Genomic DNA, 20,763 nt, shown 5'->3' on the forward strand with positions numbered 1-20,763 from the left:
ACACACCAAAATATTATCAGTGGCTACCTCTGAGTGGTTTGTATTTTTTTGTTTAAATTTGTCCATGCTTAACAAATTTTCTATTTTAACTCAGGAAAAAAGTATTAAAAACAAAAAGAAATTTTACTTATAGTCATGGATACAGTATATCCTGAGTTATAAGGTATGTATATTTCATTAATTCAAGACTCATATACAAACTCCAGAGCTGTATGATTGTGGAGCCAAACTCCAGCCACAACCACTTTGGAAGAAACAGCTGCTCACACAACTGCTCAAGTGAGCCAAGCCTAATTGCTCCTGGCAGCATAGTAGGCACAGTGTGGGAAAGGACACATGGCCAGGTGGGCACACAACCCGGTTCTCAGTCCATCGTAAGAGAACTGTCACTGTTTGGATGCAACCCCATCAGTGGACTGCACCAAGCCAATCTAGAAGCCTTTGCCTCTGTGAGGATGAGGCTTATTTCACTGTTTGTTTTAAGACTGCCTTTGTATTAATGAAAAGCACAAAAAAAAAAATCCTTGGACATGTCCGCAATGTAAATGTCACTGATGTGTAATCAGTGGGGCAGCTTAATTTAAGGCATAGTCCGTGAAATCAGACAAATCTAAGTTCAAGTTCCGGCTCCACCATTCCCTCACTACAGGAGCTTGGGCAAGTTTCATGGTGTCATAAGCCTCAGTTTATTCATCTTTCAAAGAAAGTTGCCACACCAACCTACCAGGGTTTTAGTGAAGATTTAAAATATTTACCAGTATATTACAACATCTGCTAATTTAATAAAAATACTTTATAAGTCTAAATACACAGATTTTTCAAATCATGTCATCCACTACTAGAAAAAAAAAACAATAGATACTATTTATTCTTAAACTCACTTAAACTTAAAACTCACATCCATAAGGGTAACTTTCCAGTTACACACACTGAAAGTGATCGCTTGAACCAAAACTAAGCACTTGAATAGATGCTCTACATTTTAAAAGATTCAAGCTCTGAAACAAGTTTGTAAACTACATGAGAAGATTGTAGGCAAAATCTCACTATTCCTCTTCTATATCATCTTCACTAACTTATTTTATTTTATTGTCTTTTTGCCTTTTCTAGAGCCACTCCCGCAGCCAGGCCAGTGGTCTAATCAGAGCCATAGCCAGCGGCCTACACCAGAGCCACAGCAATGCAGGATCCGAGCCGCATCTGCAACCTACACCACAGCTCACGGCAACGCCAGATCCTTAACCCACTGAGCAAGGGCAGGGGTCAAACCCGCAACCTCATGGTTCCTAGTCGGATTTGTTAACCACTGAGCCACGATGGGAACTCCTTTACTAACTATTTTAAAAGGAGCTGGGTACTGGTGCAAATGTCACAAGCATGACAAGATTTTATCAGAAATATCAAGGCCCACTCATCTCCTATATTGGCCTCATAATCAATTAAGAATGTAGCAGTAAAGACATCAGAGCCTACGTTAGAAAGAGGGCATGTTTTAAGTGTCTCATAACAATTACATACTCTCAGTAAAATTAGAAAATAATTTATTTTAATATGCTAATTAAACACTGTAATTATAGATATAAACCAAAGAGGAAACCATGAAATGGGAAAAAGCAGCAAATAATGGTGAAAATAGTAGAGCAGAAGGTTAAAATTTTATAGACATTGGGATAGTTTGAAAACCCGCCTTCAAAAAAGAGGGGAAGCACATTGTTCGTTGTCTTCACTGCACACTGTACAGGGCAGGACAACTGAGTGCTGGTTCTCATATCTGCCATTTACTCTCTGAGAACCAAGAGGCCAGTTATTTAGCCGCTTGGAACCTCAGTGTTTTAATCTAGAAAGTGGGACTTGTTTAATGTTCTCATGATAGTATAATGACCAAAGACATAAAATAGTTGGCACAGGGTACAGTTAAAGTATTTATTGGGGAGTTTCCATTGTGGTGCAGCAGAAAAGAATCTGGCTAGTAACCATGAGGTTTCGGGTTCAATTCCTGGCCTCACTCAGTGGGTTAAGGATCAGGGTGTTGCTGTGAGCTGTGGTGTAGGTCGCAGACACAGCTCAGATCCTGCGTTGCTGTGGCTGTGGTGTAGGCTGGCAGCTGTAGCTCTGATGCAACCACTGGCCTAGGAACCTCCATATGCTACGGGTGTGGCACTAAAGAGTGGGGAAGAAAAAAAAAAAAGTAAAGTACTATATTGGTAGATGTGGGAGGTGGGAGGGGGTAAAGGGTCAAGGTGACATATAACATGACATAGGCTATGCCATAAAAAAGGAGCCAGTGCATCAAGAGGCACATCCACTTAAGGTCACAGGTTATGAAATAATGGATGACTCTGACCTTGACAATAAGTTTGGTTGAGGAGATGAGAATTGTTGATATAAACAAGAAACTGTTAACATTGTAACTTATGGGGATCAGTGAGACAAGCAGGTCAAAGGTAATAACTAACAGGGAACCAGTGAATCTGATGTAGCCACCAACCAATCAGACTCAGATGCAGCCTCGACTTCACTCAGGGTAGAGAAAAACCAATAAATAACAGCTGATTCAAAGGACACACATTCACTGAGCTTTGACACTGACTGCCCTATTCCCAGAAGAGAAGACAGTGACGTCTCCAGCTAGAAATTTACTTTTGCTTTCATCTGTCTAGAGTCAAATGTGGCCTTTATCTTCGTTATTGTTTGTCAGGTGATAGGAAGGATTCTAGAGGAGCTGAGTCAGAGGTGCTCAAGAAAGAGTTAAGAGTGAATTCTCATCAAACTGTCGAGTTTAGGGAATAGCCACTAGCTTATCTGAGGCTAGAGGGTATGGGACTGCTTTAAGAAGGTTCCCAAAGAATGGCTCAACCTCACTTTATACAGCGGAGCAACCACACTAGGTTCAATCCAAGTTTTAAGTCATTACATACCTCCAACAGCTACTGTTTTGCATCTATCCCTGGGTTCCTTTGAAATTATTCTCATGTACGCTCCCTGAGGCAGGGTCTTGTCTTTGATTTCATGAGCTTTCCAACCAGTTGCTTTTATGCATCCCAAGGAACTCAATGGTGCACCTACAACAGAAGATTGATTTAAGCTTAACCACTTTGAAAATGGAATCATGAAATTCCTATGTTAAAAGAGACCTTATCAATCCAGTACACCTCACTATAAACTAAAGCATTTAAGTTTGGTGTATTTTTTTGGTTTTTTTGCTTTTTAGGGCCACACCCACAGCATATGGAGGTGCCCAGGCTAGGGATCAAATCGGAGCTGTAGCCACTGGTCTACGCCACAGCCATAGCAATGTGGAATCTAAGCCACATCTGTGACCTACACCACAGCTCAGGGCAAAGCCAGATCCTTAAGGGTAGATCCTTAACCCACCAAGCAAGGCCAGGAGTTGAACTCATCATGGATCCTAGTTGGGTTCATTAACCGATGAGCCATGAAGGGAACTCCATTAAGCCTTTAAATTTTAAAGTATTAAATTGGAAACAAGAAATTCACAACTGACCTTCCTCACCTCCCACACTCATCTTTTCTCACCCCCATCTTTCCTTTTCTTTCTCTTTCTTCGAACTCTTAAAAAAACTGTCAAAATATGCACAACATAAAATTCATCCCATCTTTCCTTAACTGAAAATTAAAGTCTGTAATCTTCTATCACAGAGGTATTTCTCCTTTTATATAGTTATAGTAGATAAACAGCTAAGAAAAATACATAAGAAAAATAGAGAATTAAGCCAGTAGGTTCAAAAATCCAACTAACAAACTTACAGAAAACAGAAAAAAAAAAAAGTGGACACAATGAAATTATTAAAGAATATAAGAAAATTTTCCAAATTAGGAGTTTCCAAATTCAAAGGACCCTGAACGTGAACAAACAATAATACATATGTTCCAATATGATATTTCAGAATTCTGGGGATAAACAAAAGAATCAAACATTTTCCAGCAAAACAAAACAGTATTCACACAAGAACTTTCAACATAAGTCTCACAAAGTTCAGTCCTAAACAAAATATAGTCGGAGTTCCCATCATGGCAAAGCAGAAAGAAATCTGACTAGGAACCATGAGGATGTGAGTTCGATCCCTGGCCTCACTCACTGGTTAAGGATCCAGTGTTGCTGTGAGCTATAGTGTAGGTCACAGCTGAGGGTCAGATCCTGCGTTGCTGTGGCCATGGCATGGGCCGGCAGCTGTAGCTCCAATTCAACCCCTAGCCTGGGAACTTCCATATGCCTTGGATGTGGCACTAAAAAGCAAAAGCAAAATATATATATATATATCATAATAAACATTAAATACATATTTAACCACAGACTATAACATGACTGCATGAGATAGGAAGGGTAGGTGTGTACTGAAGGTAAAGGATTATGTATAAGAGGTAAATACTCAGCAGGAATCAATGGATATGTCTATAAAACTTTAAAAGAAATCAGTAAATGCACTTAAAGCATACAGTGTGCTATTTGGCAATAGTTAGGTGGATATCAGAAAACATAACTAAAAAAGTTGAAAAGTACCATCTTTGGTTAAAGGAGTAATAAGAGTATAAGAAGAACAAGAAATGGATGTTACAGTGTTATTTTAATTTTAAACAATGTATATGCAATTATCTCGAAATAAACCAAATAAATGAATAAATGGGTGGAAGCAAAGAAGGGAGGAAGGGAGGGAGGGAGGAAAGAATACTTAACAAAGCAAATCTACAAATTGTTACACAGTAGAGATCTCCAATGTTCATCTACACAGAAAGAATGAAAACAGCAACTGTTCTAACACTATGCAAACGGTTTCTTGTGGCTCAGAATAAAATTACCAGTGACAGTACCATACACAAGTTCCAAAAGTGCTATATCACAAACAACTAAAATGATAACACACTTGGAAAATAGTATTGGATGCTTCAAAAATGTGACTCTAATAATGAAGACACTGGTATCAAATACGTATGTAAACAGTTGGAAGAAAATTATTCTCAAGTAGGGAAAAAGTACTAGTTGTAATATTATGTTTTATAGAAATACGTGATTATTAAATACACATGTGTAACTACATTAATTAAACAAGTATAAACATGTATTTGACTATTACATCTATATCCCAAAATATTCCTTATATATTTAAATTGGCCACAAAAATTGTTTTATTCTTCCCAGTGGGAAAAAAGAATGAGAAACATAGCCTACACATAAAAGGTTTATAAAAAAAATTAAAAATCCATTTACCTGAATCACATTATCTTTCTTCATCAGTCTTCCTTGCAATCTAGAAAAAAATAATAAGTAAATGAAAACGATCTTCCAACAATGAGCTGCTTCTAAGGAAAAAAACCTAAAATCCAAGCTATTATTTATTTCTTGTTCCCAAGGGAGAGCAAAAATTGTTCTTTCCCATTTTGTAGCTGATTTGCAACTGTCATGGTATTCCAAGTAAGTTTTAACAATGCCAAGCTATATAGAAAGGATATAAAGCAAATGCCAATAAAAAATTGCATACCAAGTGCATCTAATAGTGTAACATGACTTTTAAAATCATATAACTTATGAATTATCTCCACAACATTCAGGTAAATAACTGCTAATTGACAATATGAAGAAAGAAAATAAGCAAAAAAACCTATTTTCAAAACATAAGAATTATAACTCCAAGGTGAAAAGAGTAGCAACATGTTTAAATTTTATTTTTACCAGAATGCAATCAATAGTAAATTAAGTGGAACTACAGACCATATAAATATGTTTATAATCAAAGAGCTTATAAACAGACTTTCACCAACATCTCCTTAAAGGCTTAGAAATGCTTCCGCATTTAACTTCATGAAAGACTTTCACAACTAAAAATAAAATATAATCCTTCACAAATATATATGTGAATATACATGTGAATTATAGAACTTCAGAAAGAGGGGGGAAGTACCTTTTTTAAAAATTATTAAACATTTATATTAATGCATTGTATACATACAGCAAAACAGGCATCTTGAGTGGCTTACTTAATTTTCCTAAAGTGAACACAAATGTGTAACCACCGCTCTCCCTAGAGTTGACCACTTCTCTGACTTCCAATGCCACACGTTCATTTACCTGCTGGATCAAGGATCTGTCTGACCAAAATAAAATGTTTTAGGGAGAGAGGAACAAGTAGTCACAGACTGCAAGAGAATATTATTTCAGAAAGATGTTGACATGCCTGAGGAAGGTGTTTTGGACGGTTGTTTGAAGTCAACCTGCAAGGTCTCCAGAGATGGTGATAGGGATGGAATAGGCATAGGTAGTTACAGAAGTCCCAATAAGTGACCAGAGATAGAGAGCGGAACTTAGGGGACTTTGGGAGATCACTGTTAAGTTAATAAATTGCTCAAAAAAGCCATCAGAACAAGGCAGGATTGACCGACTAGTGGAGGCATAAGAGTTGCCTTAGGTCGTTGAGCTAGGGATGGGATGACGCCCGCATTCAGATTCAGATGAAGGGCAGGAGTTAGAGGACCACTCTTCTGCTGATTTGAATACACACCTCACTGGATACTAAGGAGGAGCTACTGCTTAAAGAAAGAGGAAGAGGAGGTCTTTTCGAACCCCGACTCCCCTTGGATGATAAAACTGTAGCCCACCAGAACCTCGGGGCAGAGCCTCCTTGCCTGCCTGCTTGCATCTCTCACAAGCGTCCAATCTCAATAAATCTATTTCTTGCCTATCACTTTGTCTCTCATTGAACTCCTTCTGGGCGGAGGCCAGATGAACCTGAACCTCAGTGAGTCCAGACATCGGGTGAGTGCTTCTAATTCAAAATGTGGGTTCAATTCCCAATCTGGGTTTTGGCCGGGTTCAGTCCACTAGTGCTGTCAGTTTCAATAGTAGGAATTGAAGCTGTTTTATGATACAAATAGAAGGGGAAAGGCCTTATTGTCCAGGTTGAATGTACTGCTGGGAGTGAAGTATGGGAGGTGGGAGCAGAGGGGGCCTAGGGAGTTTGGACCTCCTTCCAATAGGTACAGAAACACCTATAAAATAAAAAATAGGTTTAGTCTACTACTAGTCTAACAGCTAGACCACCACCTCCTTTGATCTTCTAATTGCTCTGAAGACAACCTATCAGCCTATAGACAGATAAGATACTGAGTCTCAAAGCAAAGTTTAGTGTCCAAAGTTGAACAGTTAGTAGGTGATAAAAAGCAGCTCATCTTTACAACTTGTAAGCCACCCAGGGCTAGAGACATCTGAAACAAAAAGGACAATGTTCACAGAAAAGCAGCCACTGTAATTAGATTCAGAATATATCGTATTGTCCCAGCTCACATTTCATTAAAGGAAAAGAACCAAGTAGTTCAGGTTCCACAAAGTCTGAATTACCCCAAAGTTGACTGGTTCTGTTACTTGTAAAGTAGGCACACTCATCTTTCTGTACCTCAAAGGAGAAGTTTCGAAGGAAATGCTTAAACTTGCCAAGGTATAAATTTCTGACATGCTAACTTGTTTTCTCACTCATACGCTTTCCCACTGCAATGAGGGAAATCAAAAGAACATGACATCCCTCAGAGAAAGCCACAGATGCAGAAGGCAAATTACCACCAAAAATTATTGAGGAACCTGAGATAATGCCACCTTCAAATGATACACCACATCTGCATGAATATCTAATTCTGTCATAAGTACTTTCAAAGAGCAGGGGCCAAACTGGGAACACCCTTCAAAAAGGGAACTTTCTATTCTGCTACTTAAGAGAAAAAAGATATAAAATATCTAAAAATAGCAAAAGGCACATAGCTAAAACGGGCTTTTTGTATCCTCACTGCTAAGTACAAAATAATATCAGTGGCAATAACTATGATTATCAGACATCATGAACTGTCTTCACATTTAATCCTATAAGAACCCTACAAGTGGGGAGGTGTTGGGATCACCAATTTATCAAATGCAAACATTGGCCCAAACAAGTTACACACCCTGTGCAAGGTCAGAAGGTTGTCCAAGGTCACAAACTTCTCCAAGATCATAATTTGAGGAAGTAGGAAAGGGTCCCAAATCAAGTGTGTTGCATACCAAGGACACATCACTCTGGCTTAATGATGAAAACAACTAAATTCGCTTTTCAATTCCAAATCATTTCATCATTCTTTCACTGTTTTCTGGTATCAAATTGTTTTTGATGTGTCCTGAGCAAAGGATATGGACACGCCTTCCTCCTGTGAGACAGGGGGAAGTGCCTTGTTAGCCAGTGGCTTGAGGACAGGAAACAAAAATAGGTCTGGATGGACTCTTTTTATAGATTAGATAACTGCTAAAGCAGCTGAGGGCTCTCTGGTGACTGGCTTTCTAAGGGATCTAGCACAAGGAAAGCACAGTAAAAGCTGAGGGCTTGATTTTACAGTAAACACATGCTGTGAAAATACACCGTGAGAAGTTCTTTATGGGACTAGTAAGTAAGTGAGTTAACTATGCTCACCTCCCACAGTAAAGCATCTAGGAAAAAAAAATTATCCTAATTATACTTACATGGCCGTGGCTCTAAAGTTTCAATTAAGACCCGTGGCAAGATGTCGACATTAACCCAGTGACATTCAGAGGAATACTGGGGGGAGTGAGGATGACAGGACCCTGTGGGGCCCTCCCAGGTACAGAACCTCTCTGTGTTCCCTGTTTCCTGTTTGTAGGAAAGAGGCTTCATTCAACCACCTTGACCTTCCCTGAGTTCCAAAGAGCAGATTCAAACAGTTATTATCATCAGAGTGGAGAGTAGGCACAAACAAAGGAGAAGCTGTCAAGAAACAAGAGGAAGGGTCCTGGATCCTCATCATGGAACAAACATAACAATACCTTGAGTTCTTGTGCGGGAACCAAGACCTCCACCCAGGTGGAGGATGGTAACCTCAGGCAGAGCACAAGATTCCTGGAACAGTGCCCTGTTGCCTCACTACCAACAAGCAGAAGAAAGTCTGCACATAGCAGAAAATACCAAACACTCTGACCCCATCCCCAAATGATTAAATTTCCTTTCTCCCTATAAAAACTTTCATGGAGTTCTCATCATGGCTCAGCAGTAATGAACCCAACTAGGATCCATGAGGATGTGGGTTCAATCCCTGGTCTTGCTCAGTGGGTTAAGGATCCAGTGTAGCCGTGAGTTGTGGTGTTAAGTCACAGATGCAGTTCAGACCTGACGTTGCTGTGGCTGTGGTGTAGGACAGCAGCTATAGCTCCCATTCAACCCATCCCCTAGCATGGGAACGTCCGCATGCCGCACCTGTAGCCCTAAAAAGCAAAAAAACAAAACTAACAAACAACAAAAAAAAACTTTCACGGTGGAGCAGAAGCTACAGAGTTGTTTTGTGGGCATGAGTCCACCCTCTTCCCAGGTTGCCTACCTCCTGAATAAAGCGACTTTTCCTTTCCAACCAGCCACATTTGTCTCTGGAGTATTGGCTTTTGAGTGGAGAGCAGCCAAACCTGAATTCAGTAACAAGGACAGTAAGGTACCCTTCCCTTAATCACAATAGTTCCGGTACAGCAATGCTCAAACTCCTGTGCTTTTACAACTGGTAACTTCCTCACAGGAAAAACCACACTACAGAAAGAGAAGACTCAAAGTAAAAAGGAATGAGCCTACAAAGCAAGGCTGAGGAAGGAACAGATTCTCTAAGGCACGGCAAACTCCACTTTTCAAGTTTGTGTTTGTAGGGCCAGGCCTTTCAAGGCTTATGACTCCCTCCTTGGGCAGGAAGGGCGGTGGTTTCAACTTGGGGGCCAGCCTGATAGATAGATAGGGAGAGGCTGCCCAGGAAACAATTCTGGGTGGCAACGCCGGAATCAGCTGTCATCATGGACATGTGACACAGAAACTGCAGCAGCCACGCTTTATTTTTTGGCAGCTCTGTCCCAAACTCCATTATTATAATTCAGTTGCTTCTTCTCAGGGGGAAAATGGCGTGTAATTAGACTTGATAATACAGATAGACCAATAACAGCACAAAATTGATATAATTACCTTTTCTCTACTTTTATTATATTATCTGTTAAAATTACATTTTATTAGATAGTAAAAACCACTAAAAGTTTCCTCATTCTCACTCATAAACGGCATGTCAGGTAAATTAAATCTTAGTTTAAGAACACAAAATTCAAAGTACAAAGTTAGTCCTTTCTTCCCGTCATGCCTAGCTCTCAGTAAACATAGTTTAACTGAACTTTTTTCTTCTTTCTTGGCCTGGAGAAGAACCTTTACAATCTTCAAAGCCTTCAAAGTTGCAAAGCCCCAGGCATCCTGTCTAGTTATGGTGACTGGAAGTTGCAGTCTCTTGCTGGAGACACCGCAAGGCTTGCTTCTGCTCGAAGCTGAGACCAGTGCTCTTCATCAACCACACTCAAGGAAAGTCCTAATCTCCCCTTTGCTACAGGACATGCTTTCTTTTTCCAGATTAAAAGAGTACCAAGAATTGTAGACTGAATGTCTCCACCAGCCCTTCCCCACACCTTGCCACAATCTGCAACACCTCCTGTTTCTCCTGGGTCAATCACAGAGTTCTTTCTCTGAGCCGTGTGGCTAAGAAGTAAACATGAAATACAAAAGAAACACAAAAGAAAACACAAACTAAAGAAAGAAAACACAAAACAAAAAAGAACAGCCATTAACTAACTTCCCTGAGAGTTTAGCAACTTCCCAGCTTAAATTGGGAACTTAAATTCTCAACTTCCCAATTCTCTTAAATGCCCTTTCCTTTTCCCTCTTCCTCTGGAAAAAGCACGTGAATAGATAAATTACAAGAACAGGTTCACCTAGAAGAAAAAAAATAAGGGAACAAATTGTAGTCTACTAAAACGTGGGAAGTGAAGGAGAGGATTTAAAGGGGGAGGATTGGGGGAAATTGCCGAGAAATACACCACACAAACACAAGGCACTAGTTACCCCCCAAGATCGACCAAGGGTAACAGCAACTGTGTACTCCAGGAAATGATAAGAGAACTTAATACCACAAAGTGAGACAGTGGTGAAAGTTTAGAAGCTAATCCTAAAGATCTGTGACCTCAAGGCAAACAACTGCACCTCCCCGCTTCTCCAACAGGAACCAATGCCTTCCTTAGCCTGAGGGAAAGACATGTACTTCATCCCTTTATTCAGGCAACATTTATTAAGTGGGATTATACAGAGATAAAAGAGTGGCTTCCCTGAAAGAATTCATAGTTTTGCAGAGAAAACCCCCCATAAGCCAGTATTTACATACCTTGGAAGTAAAGAGCAATATCAAAAAACACAAGTACCGTCCTGGTAGGGGCCAGGCACAATTCCTAGACATGTTACGGATCCCATTTGAATCCTTAAAACAAGACTGGGAGTCTGGCAAATGCCTTCTCCCTTTTCCTGATGGAAACTAGAGTGTATGGGACTCAGAAAAGGGCTTTCAAACATTATTTTTTTATTCTAATTAAATCTTCAGATACCCTGCATCGTGCCCCAAAGACAGTGCTCAATCCCTATTTTACCTTTTGCAGGATGCCCAGAAGAGTCTCAAGTTCCTAGAACTTTTACTGAGAAACACACAAATTGAAGTCATTTTCTGATATCACAGGTCCTGTTATCAAGGGCCCCCATAAGCAATGCCCTGACACTACTTTATGGAGATGAGTTTTGGTTATTATTTTAAATTCCTACCCATAGATATGCCAATATAATCTTCCTCAAATGTGTTTAATCACAGCTCCTTAATGGCAAGAGCCATACTTCATCTGTGTTTATATACTGCTCTCAGTAACTAGGGCAAACATTGGTTAAGCACCCAACAAAACTCAATCATGTTCCTCTGTTACCAATTATATCAAATCAAGCTCTCAGTTCACCCACCTCACTTTTCACACTTAGTCATTATTACTCAAACTGCATTTCTGCCCACCTTCAAAAGTTGTACTCACTGCTAAGTGTTTGCCCTTGCAATTCCCTACTGCGTCCTTCAACCTCCCTGCTCCCCACATCATTAGTCCATGCCTGTTGCCTGGCTTAGTAAGAACAATGGAAATAAACATATTTGCAATAATGAAGGACTTGTCTACATGCTCTTTTCTGACTTTAAGAACTTTTTCTCATCTGGAGTTAACAGATGCAAACTATTGCCTTTGGAATGGATAGGCAATGAGATCCTGCTGTATAGCACTGGGAACTATATCTAGCCACTTGTGATGGAGCGTGACAGAGAATAATGTGAGAAAACGACTGTATAAATGTTATGTGTGACTGGGTCACTTTGCTGTACAATAGAAAATTGACAGAACACTATAAACCAACTATAATGGAAAAACATCATTTAAAAATTTTTTCTCAAAATATTACATGCACACCAATAAATTATGGATTTGTAATTACATCCACGTAATATTTTAGTATTATGTAAAACCATCTTTACATAGTCTTATGTCACTATCAAAAAAACACCTTTCAACTAAAGTAGGATCAAAAACTATAATGCCTTTAAAATAATTACCTAAACTATGCCTAATCTACTGATGTCTAAGTAGCCTCCCTTTGAAAGACTCCCTCACACTACCTCCCTAATTAGTTAAAAAGTCTCATAATAGGAGTTCCTGTTGTGACTCAATGGTTAATGAATCTGACTAGTATCCATGAGGATGAGAGTTTGATCCCCAGTCTTTTTCAGTGGGTTAAGGATCTGCTATTGCCATGACCTGTGGTATAGGTCACAGATGTGGCTCAGATCCTACGTTGCTGTGGCTGTGGTGTAGGCTGGCAGCTACAGCTCCAATTCCACCCCTAGCAGATGTGGCTCTAAAAAAAAAAAGTCTCATAATATATGTTATGCCATATATCAACATAAAATATAAATACTTTAAAAATTAATCCAAATCCTCTGCCTTCTGTGTCTGGATTCTTTTCAGATATTCAGAAGAACAAATATTTACTGGAAATTAAAGAAACTCACAACAATGAGAATTTCCTAATTTCCTTTTTAAATGCTTTAAAGTAACATTAAGGCTATCAAAGACACTCAGCATGTATTGTCAAACCAAGCCACCATAATAAACGCTGCAGGACACAAAAGCTGTCTTTTGTGTTCCTAAAAAGGGCAAATTTTAGCTGGCTGACAAGAATATAAAATGAGCTGAAGAGAAATCCCAAATGTATCTAATACAGATCTATCTAATACAGAAACAATTAAATTCAGTTCTAAAGCAGATTATGAGAAACACTTTTTAAAACAAGAATCAGCTAATTTACTCAACTGACTTTGCAGTAGAGACATCACAGTATCACACCCACTCCTATTTCTGGGGGATTCTACCACCCTCAGGCTCAGCTGCTTTTCGGTGGCCATCTACACTATCACATAATTCTCGTCCCCACACACGGCCATCCTGGATTGCTCCTGGGAAAACACCTGACCAAAAGGCAGCCCTTCTCAGGCTGGCCTTGTGCCTAAGACTTGTGATTATTGGCTAAAAAGGTGGAGCCAGCCATCAGATTCTCTGTCTCAAAAACCAAGATTAAGGAGTTCCCATCGTGGCACAGTGCTTAATGAATCTGACTAGGAACCATGTGGTTGTGGGTTCGGTCCCTGGCCTTGCTCAGTGGGTTAAGGATCTGGTGTTGCCATGAGCTGTGGTGTAGGCTGCAGAGGCGGCTCGGATCCCGCGTTGCTGTGGCTCTGGTGTAGGCCGGTGGCTACAGCTCCGATTAGACCCCTAGCCTGGGAACCTCCATATGCCATAGGATCGGCCCTAGAAAAGGCAAAAAGACAAAAAAAAAAAAAAAAAAAAAACAAAAAAAAACCACAAAAAAACCCCCCACCAAGATTAAGAAACTCTAAAGGAAACTGCCAGTTAGATGTTGGGATAAAAGGTCAAGAGGCACACTGGGGGTCAGGGAATGTGTCATGGGCCAAGTCTGTCCTAGAAAGTGAGCACTGAACCCCCACCAGTGCGTAAGCCGGGATTATCAAGAGATCCACATCCTGATTACCTCCTTCTCTCCTCTACCTTGTCTTGAGCGAAAGGAACCTTAAATATTTTTGTCAGTTTTTAACAAATTAGAAAGGCATTTATCCCAAGAGTCTAAAAGTGTGAACATTCAACACACAAAACTGCTGGGGAAATAGTTTTTAAATGATTTCAAGAAAAATTGTCCAAGACTTTGAAACAGGCAAAAGACATTCCCAGATGTCCCTCCCTTCAGTGGGTGCTTGACATCACCTACAGGGCTGTCCAGGGATTTTCTGAATCAGTAGGACTATGCACCTTTGACTAACTGTTACTTTACAACTCTATAAAACTGACCGCAGTTCCCAGTAATTCTTATCCGCGGTGTAATGCAAATAAAACGTGATCTGTCCTGAAGGAAAGATAACCCAAATGTTACATTTCATTGCTCTTTTTATTTTATTTTTTATTTTTTTAGGGCCTCATCCATAGCATACAGATGTTCTCAGGCTAAGGGGTCTAATCGCAGCTACAGCCACAGCAACTCAGAATCCTGAACCCACTGTGCAAGGGTAGGGATCGAACCCGTATCCTCATGGATACTAGTTGGGTTCTTAACCTGCTGTGCCACAATGGGAACACCTTTTTTATTTTTTTTTTATTTTTTGCTCTTTTTAAACCAAATTTGTTATCATTATAACAAAATGCTATAATGAATTATAGCATTCCTATTTTTTTCAATTCTTCAAATTCTCCTTTAACTCCATACATTGAATAAAAACTATGAGGATGCATTCATTTTATACCTGCATGCAACACTTTGTAACTTTTTGAAGATTACTTTTTTTTCCCTCTTTTATTGGCCACACCTGAGGCATGTGGAAGTTCCAGTCCAGGGATCAAACCTGTGCCACAGTAGCAACCTAGGTCACTGCAGTGACAACCTGAGCCACCACAGAGACAATACTGGCTCCTTAACTCTCTGCACCACAAGAGAATTCTTTAGCATTGCAAAATGACTCTTTAGCAATGATGATCCTTTTTTTTTTTTAATTTTGTGATTTTTTATTTTTTCCATTATACTTGATTTACAGTGTTGTTATTTTCTACTGTACAGCAGTGACCCAGTCATTATATATATTCTTTTCCTCACATTATCCTCCATCATGTTCCATCACAAGTGAATGGATATAGTTCCCTGTGCTATACAGCAGGATCTCATTGCTTATCCACTCCAAATGCAATAGTTTGCATCTATTAACCCCAGATTCCCAGTCCAACCCACTCCCTCCCCCTCCCCTTTGGCAACCAAGTCTGTTCTCCAAGTCCATGAGTTCCTTTTCTGTGGAAAGGTTCATTTGTGCCATATATTAGATTCCAGATATAAGTGACAGATGATCCACTTTAAAAATCACTGTCACAAACACCTAGCAGAGTGCTTACTATCACTTACAGCAATGGACAACAGGGGATAACAACCTGCATAAGGCCCTTATAGATGCAGATCATGCATCCACTTCTTAATGGATCCAATGTAAATAAAATCCAAGGAAATGCATGCAGAAAATTGTGTGTGTGTGTGTGTGTGTGTGTGTGTGTGTGTGTGTGTGAAAAACACAGCTAAAAATTACAGTCAGATCCATATGGTGAAAACAGGTGGGACACAGCCTAGAATGTAAAGCAAACTCATTTATTAAGAAAAAAATAATAATCTTAATTGTAATCTGTTGCTCTTATCTTGTCCTTAAAATTTCTGAACTAAATAGCTACACCTCTAAATTTGCAAGTGATACACATACATGTAGGCAAAATATTTTTAGTTCTCAGAGTCTTTAAACTCCTCAAAATACGGGGCTTAAGGGTCTCTATTCATTGCTTGATCTGACTGCTTTAAAAGAAAAACCACCGACATTGGCAGAAAACAGGGCCAAATGATTCTGCTTTACAGAAACAATGAGTAGGAGTAAATGTATCATTCATTTTTTTAAATGTTTTTTAAAAAACCATCAACTGAAAATGAATAGGAGTTTCTTGATGTATAAGTAAATCTAATGCATGAAAATATATTTCCACTTAGGATTTACACAGTAGAAATCACAACTTGCAAATAGTCTCCTACTAAAACTAAAAATAAGTTTATGTAATTTATAAAATGTGAGTGAAACATTTTTCAAGGCTTTGATAACTATTCAGAAAACCATTTAAAGCTCCATGCAACATATAAAACTGCTCCTACTGAAACCGCATCCTTAGATTTAGAGAATCCAAGTTTCATGTCATTCCCAGATCTATGCAGGGACCCCCTTAGTGTGCAGACTCTTCCTCCTCCTCAATAACTACTCTTTCCTTTCGGGGGCCCATCCACCCGGCTCTCCACTCCCTAGTAGTCAGTCAAATTTCACTTTTTCAAAACTGTTCTTGGGGAGTTCCTGTTGTGGCTCAGTGGTTAATGAACCCAACTGGTAACCATGAGGTTTCGGATTCAATCCCTGGCCACTCTCAGTGGGTTAAAGATCTGGCATTGCCATGAGCTGTGGTGTAGGTTGCAGATGCAGCTCGGATCCTGCGTAGCTGTGACTGTGGTGTAGGCCGGCAGCTGTAGCTCCAATTCAGCCTGGGAACCTCCATATGCCACGGGCGCAGCCCTGAAAAAGACAAAAAAAAAAAAAAAAGAAAGAAAAGTTCTTGGGCAGCAGTTTCCTTTGCTTCTCTGCTCCAGAATTTCTCAGAACCCTAAATATGCTAATAAGCACCGGGAATCTCCAAGAAAAGGCCACAGTAACATCACATATTTTGCTTCTGGGAACTCCAAGGACTCGATCTTAGAAATTAACATCCTAGGGAAAAATGATGCACTTGGCTTGGCTCTTGAATTTCCTTGGCTGGATGGCTTCTTCAGCCAAGAGTAGAGCATCCATCCAGGCCAGCCACAAGCAAAGACAAAGGGAGCCTCGCCTCCCAAGTGTCATCTGAGGACAGGAAGAACTGCCCAAGAATCATTCATCCACTCACTCACTGCCCCATGCTTTAAGTCTTCATCATTCAAGTAGTAACAACCATGGGCTACAAAGCGTCTCCTTCTTTAGGAGGTCTGGTTAAAACAAAAATCCTCAAATGGCTCAGTAATCAAACAATAAAATGGAGACTTAACTGCTGAAATAAAAGAAAAGTAACCTTCTGGGCTAATTTTTTGTCTTCCGTTTCAGTAAGTGAAAATAGTTCTGAAATGTACTACATTTTTTTTTTCTTACTTTCCCCCTGTTTGCAAAAGTAACAGATGGTCACTGGATGATAGTAGAAAACAAAAATACACACAGACAAGAAAAATCACCAATAACCTTGGCCCTCAGTCAGAATCACTTACCATTTTGAAATATTTCTTCCTGGTCCCTCTTTATTTATTTGTTTGTTTGTTTGTTTTGTCTTTTGTCCTTTTTAGGGCCACACCTGTGGCATATGGAGGTTCCCAGGCTGGGGTAAAATCAGAGCTACAGCTGCTGTACACCACAGCTCACGGCAACACCAGATCCTTAACCCACTGAGAGAGGTGAGGGATCAAACCCGAAACCTCATGGTTCCTAGTCGGATTCGTTTCCACAGCACCATGATGGGACTCCCCTAGCCCTTCTTTAGGACAACAGAGAGATAAGGATTTTTGTGTGATCTACTGATAAATACATATATAGTGTTAAATAAATATTTTCTTTACTTCCTGTATAATTTTTGTATGTTTTTTGCATAATTGTGTATACTTTATATACTTTTTATACACATTTTTTGTATACTTGTCTTACGAATTCATTCATTTTATAAATTTAGGACTATACCTACTGTTTCATAATCACTTTTCATATCACAACACATGGACATGTTTCCAGGCTGTTAAACAATTAAATATTCTTCTACATCTTTGCCTTCTGCCCCCTCCTCTATTTTGAAAGGTAGGTGACTCACTGTTCAATGGAGAATTAGGAATTTCCCCACAACTTCTAATAATATTTTTTTATAAGAGTTACCCAGGTTCACTGTAAAATTTTGGAAAATGCACTGGGTTTTACCAAATACACACATGCATACTACTGTGTAACTTGTGAAAACTAAACATTTTCCTACATCCTTAAACACACTACTTGGGTTATTTCCTTTTTTTTTTTTTTTTTTAAAACAAGTAGAGTTCCCAGAACCCAGTTTCACATGGCTGTCATGAGTCAAAGGTCATCATTAAGAACATCGATTACCATAATACATTATAGTTCTGGGTGCAAATCATATGTACACAAATCAGGATGAATGACTCCAGGAAATGCCCTATGTCTGATCTGTTTCATTAGTTTTTGGTTTTTTTTTTTTTTTTTTTCTTTAAAGAGTTTTTCAACATCAAGCTTTTTAATCAGTGGTCTCTTCCTCATGAAAGTAAAAGAGACATAAAATAGCTCTCAACCCAGTCTGTGTGCCAAGTGAGTTATTAATTCAAACAGGTTTTCCCCTACTCTCTCAATAGGAATGGTAATAGAGGAAGAGGAGGAGGATGAGAATGAAAGAATTCTTTTTCCTGTTACTATGACTTGGGTGATTTCCAAACAACTTCCATTATTTCTGAGCTAATGAAAAGTCTGTGTCAACAGTTTTAATGAACTTTTCTTTCCCACAGTCAGTAAGAAATGCATATCCCTCAACACCTCCAAATTTGTATAAGAGTATCTGGAAAAAGTTTACTCCAACAACTGCAAATTTTCTGCCGTCCTTCATCAGAAGACATTTCTGCATTGATCACAGTTTCCTCAAGCCCTGTGACTTACCTGATTAATTAAGACCCAAATTTGAGGCCCAAGCATTCTGTGAGATTAAAGATACCTTTTAAAAAAGATACAATCATCTGATGACCCTCCTGCATAATGAATCAACCTCTTCATTAAATCTGTTCCCAAAAACACATGTCATATTCTAGAGGCATATGATTAAGTGAAAGAGGCTGATACCATCAGGCAACGAGAAGTGTATATTTACCAGAACTAACCTCTAACCCTGGTCCTATACAATGGACAATACAGTTGTACAGTGTCCTAAGGGGATATATGCAAGTGACCTTTAAAAATTATCTTTTACTGAAGATACAGAAAGGGAGTTTGGAAACAATCAGCACAACAAATGACAGGCAAAATCTATACCCAATCCCTTCACAGATATTAAAACTTTACCTGCCACAAAACAAGCATTGAGCAAATTTTCTGAACAAGTGAATGTTCTCAAACAATAACGTTTTTCATTCACCAAAAGCTCTTTCCCTCCATGAGAACCATCAGGATTAGCATGAGATTATTTTGAGTATTATTATTAGTATGAGATTATGCAGCCTGCCTCTTATTCTATTTGAATTTGAGGGAAGCCTGCACAAACACCTACTAGGGTAATAGTGACAAACTGCCTCAGGAGCATCCAGTTTCGTCAGCATTCTAAAACCACAGAAGGGAAAGACCATGTGCGAAACAACTTGTCCAAAATAGCCACAAATTTGTCCTGCAGTTCCCTGGTGTGCCATTTCAACTCAATTATATCCACCCTCCAAAAGTCTCCCTTTGAAAGGTCAAAATCACTCATCAGAAAATAAACAAAGCTCAGTTGAACACATTTGCCTGAAGCAAACCAGTAATTCGAAGAAATGCCAATCGGCACCTTCCTAGTAGGGGTTGAGTTCAGTCAGCTGCCAATTTATTTTTTGACTTTGAGAAAGGCTTTTCAGCCACCTCTGTGCTTCAGGGTGTGTGTGTGTGTGTGTGTGTGTGTGTACCGTGCATTTAATTTCTAAGACAGGGATCTGGGTGAGATGCACTCATCTGTGATTTTGTATTGAAATGATTTGCATTTACAATTATTACAATTATTCTAACTATTCCAAATTATGAGCAGGAGTTGAGTTTGATTACTGTTGATTAAAAAATTGCCATGGGAGGCAATGTAATCTAATGATAAGAGACAAGTTTGAAATTAAGAAATGTAAATATGACACGTACCTAGAAGACATTAGAAATACGTGGGGATATTATTGGATGGCACAGTCACTGAGGTCCATACTGGAATTTAGTGCTTGGTTCCAAGGAAGCTAAATGTCCAGAAATACGTGGCACAGGCCCACACATGAGGTCCTGCCTTAAATAACAACTGTGAGCAACAGGGAAGAATCTGGATTTCAGATCATATGGTTTCTTATTAGCTATGACCTTTAATGACCTGTGGTTAAGTCATTTAACTCTGAGCCTTGAGCTCCCTGAAGGTTAATGGGAATATAATTATCAACCTCAAAAGGTTCTTTTGGAGACAGATGTATAATATCATGGTGGGCCTGGGAGCAAACTGCCCCATTCAAATCCTGGATCTACACCCACAAACTTCCACATATACAAGCCCTGGTATGTTCAGCTTAACCTCTTCAGTTTCCTTATCCATAAAACTCAGGCAGGAAAGGTACAGGGCTTTGATGAGTTGTGGCTCAATGCATTTTAGCTATTGTTATAATTAGCACAGGGCTAATTATTAATAGGTGTTTAATGTATACGCTGACTCCATGGCCATGCAAGACCACATTACAGAACCCAGAGGCACAATTTCCAAAGCTTAGTAACTACACTTGTCTCAGATCACCACTGACAAGACCAATCAGTAAAAAAGAAATCGGGCTTATTCTTTATCGTATTAATTGACATTTTAGCAAACTGTCTTTCAAAACAATCTACATGTTAGTGGGTTTTTTTATAAAGACACATTAATAGCATTGAATAATGAGACACAGTACACAGAGAGGTTTCCAGGTGTGTCCCACAATATAATTAATAGTCTAGAGGATTAAA

General features: G+C 39.2%; 1 protein-coding gene across 10 annotated transcripts in view; it reads right to left on the reverse strand.

Moving 5' to 3' along the window:
• SGMS1 (sphingomyelin synthase 1) overlaps positions 1 to 20,763 on the reverse strand; it is a 308,323-nt gene that overhangs the window by 145,657 nt on the left and 141,903 nt on the right. For all 10 annotated transcript variants that reach the window (XR_014825457.1, XR_014825458.1, XM_084992498.1 and 7 more), the window contains 2 exons: positions 5,228 to 5,267; positions 2,919 to 3,062 (listed from right to left, as the gene is read on the reverse strand). The gene's annotated coding sequence lies outside the window, so the exon portion shown is untranslated. The remainder of the gene's footprint in view (positions 1 to 2,918; positions 3,063 to 5,227; positions 5,268 to 20,763) is intronic.

This window comes from Sus scrofa, chromosome 14 (genome assembly GCF_054392235.1).
Source record: "Sus scrofa isolate SSC_HxYL_T2T_F1_AM1 chromosome 14, Sscrofa_HxYL_maternal_Yorkshire_Landrace_v2.0, whole genome shotgun sequence".
Classification (NCBI taxonomy): Eukaryota; Metazoa; Chordata; class Mammalia; order Artiodactyla; family Suidae; genus Sus; species Sus scrofa.